This window comes from Mesoplodon densirostris, chromosome 17 (assembly GCF_025265405.1).
Source record: "Mesoplodon densirostris isolate mMesDen1 chromosome 17, mMesDen1 primary haplotype, whole genome shotgun sequence".
NCBI lineage: Eukaryota > Metazoa > Chordata > Mammalia > Artiodactyla > Ziphiidae > Mesoplodon > Mesoplodon densirostris.
Genome location: NC_082677.1, coordinates 8,672,273 through 8,674,883, shown reverse-complemented (window position 1 = coordinate 8,674,883; position 2,611 = coordinate 8,672,273). Strand labels below are relative to the sequence as shown.

At 41.9% G+C, this 2,611-nt stretch overlaps 1 pseudogene; it reads left to right on the top strand.

Moving 5' to 3' along the window:
• Positions 1–796: 796 nt before the first annotated feature.
• LOC132477368 (heterogeneous nuclear ribonucleoprotein A1-like) lies at positions 797–2,121 on the top strand (annotated as a pseudogene).
• Positions 2,122–2,611: the final 490 nt, after the last annotated feature.

Genomic DNA, 2,611 nt, shown 5'->3' with positions numbered 1-2,611 from the left:
TTAATTTTATTGATCTTTGCTCTTGTTTCCTTCATTTCTTTTTCATTTATTTCTGATCTGATCTTTATGATTTCCTTCCTTCTGCTAACTTTGAGTTTTGTTTGCTCTTCTTTCTCTAGTTGCTTTAGGTGTAAAGTTATGTTGTTTATTTGAGATGTTTCTTGTTTCTTAAGGTAGGATTGTATTGCTATAAACTTCCCTCTTAGAACTGCTTTTGCTGCATCCCATAGGTTTTGGGTTGTTGTGTTTACCTTGTCATTTGTTTCTAGGTATTTTTTGATTTCCTCTTTGATTTCTTCAGTGATCTTTTGGTTATTAAGTAGTGTATTGTTTAGCCTCCATGTGTTTATTTATTTATTTATTTATTTATTTATTATTTATTTTTGGCTGTGTTGGGTCTTCGTTTCTGTGCGCGGGCTTTCTCTAGTTGCAGCGAGTGGGGGCCACTCTTCATCATGGTGCACGGGCCTCTCACTGTCGCGGCCTCTCTTGTTCTGGAGCACAAGCTCCAGACATGCAGGCTCAGTAGTTGTGGCTCATGGGCCTAGTTGCCCCACAGCATGCGGGATCTTCCCAGACCAGGGCTCGAACCCATGTCCCCTGCATTGGCAGGCAGATTCTCAACCACTGCGCCACCAGGGAAGCCCTGTTTGTATTTTTTTTTTTTAACAGATTTTATCCTGTAATTGATATCTAGTCTCATAGTGTTGTGGTCGGAAAAGATACTTGATAGGATTTCAATTTTCTTAAATTTACTAAGGCTTGATTTGTGACCCAAGATATGATCTAGAGATACGTTCGGTAGATTACTCCTTTCTGCTCGTGGACGCCGCCGAGTAAGCATCGTTAACGTCTCCCCCGCCCCCCTCCACTGCCGTCATGTCTAAGTCAGAGTCACCCAAAGAGCCCGAACAGCTGCGGAAGCTCTTCATCGGAGGTTTGAGCTTTGAAACAACCGATGAGAGTCTGAGGAGCCATTTTGAGCAGTGGGGAACGCTCACAGATTGTGTGGTAATGAGGGATCCAAACACCAAACGCTCCAGAGGCTTCGGGTTTGTCACATATGCCACTGTGGAGGAGGTGGATGCGGCCATGAATGCAAGGCCACACAAGGTGGATGGAAGAGTTGTGGAACCAAAGAGGGCCGTCTCAAGAGAAGATTCTCAAAGACCTGGTGCCCACTTAACTGTGAAAAAGATTTTTGTTGGTGGCATTAAAGAAGACACTGAAGAACATCATCTAAGAGATTATTTTGAACAGTATGGGAAAATTGAAGTGATTGAAATCATGACTGATCGAGGCAGTGGCAAAAAGAGAGGCTTTGCTTTTGTAACCTTTGATGACCATGACTCCGTAGACAAGATTGTCATTCAGAAATACCACACTGTGAATGGCCACAACTGTGAAGTAAGGAAAGCCCTATCTAAGCAAGAGATGGCTAGTGCCTCATCCAGCCAAAGAGGTCGAAGTGGTTCTGGAAACTTTGGTGGTGGTCGTGGAGGTGGTTTTGGTGGGAATGACAACTTTGGTCGTGGAGGAAACTTCAGTGGTCGAGGTGGCTTTGGTGGCAGCCGTGGTGGTGGTGGATATGGTGGCAGTGGGGATGGCTATAATGGATTTGGTAACGATGGAAGCAATTTTGGAGGTGGTGGAAGCTACAATGATTTTGGCAGTTACAACAATCAATCTTCCAATTTTGGACCCATGAAAGGAGGAAACTTTGGAGGCAGAAGTTCTGGCCCCTATGGTGGTGGAGGCCAATACTTTGCCAAACCCCGAAACCAAGGTGGCTATGGTGGTTCCAGCAGCAGCAGTAGCTATGGCAGTGGCAGAAGGTTTTGATTACTGCCAGGAAACAAAGCTTAGCAGGAGAGGAGAGCCAGAGAAGTGACAGGGAAGCTACAGGTTACAACAGATTTGTGAACTCAGCCAAGCACAGTGGTGGCAGGGCCTAGCTGCTACAAAGAAGACATGTTTTAGACAATACTCATGTGTATGGGCAAAACTCGAGGACTGTATTTGTGACTAATTGTATAACAGGTTATTTTAGTTTCTGTTCTGTGGAAAGTGTAAAGCATTCCAACAAAGGGTTTTAATGTAGATTTTTTTTTTTTGCACCCATGCTGTTGATTGCTAAATGTAATAGTCTGATCATGACGCTGAATAAATGTGTCTTTTTAAAAAAAAAAAAAAAAAAAAAAAAAAAAAAGATATGATCTATCCTGGAGAATGTCCCATGAGCATGTGAGAAGAAAGTATATTCTGTTGTTTTTGGATGGAATGTCCTATAAGTATCAATTAAATCCATGTTGTTTAATGTAGCATTTAAAGCTTGTGTTTCCTTATTTATTATCATTTTGGATGATCTGTCCATTGGTGAAAGTGACGTGTTAAAGTCACCTCCTATGTTTGTGTTACTGTCGATTTCCCCTTTTATGGCTGTTAGTATTTGCCTTATGTATGAGGTGCTCCTATGTTGGGTGCATAAATATTTACAATTTTTATATCTTCTTCTTGGACTGATCCCTTGGTCATTATGTAGTGTCCTTCTTTGTCTCTTGTAATAGGCTTTATTTTAGTCTATTTTGTGTGATTTGAGAATTGCTACTCC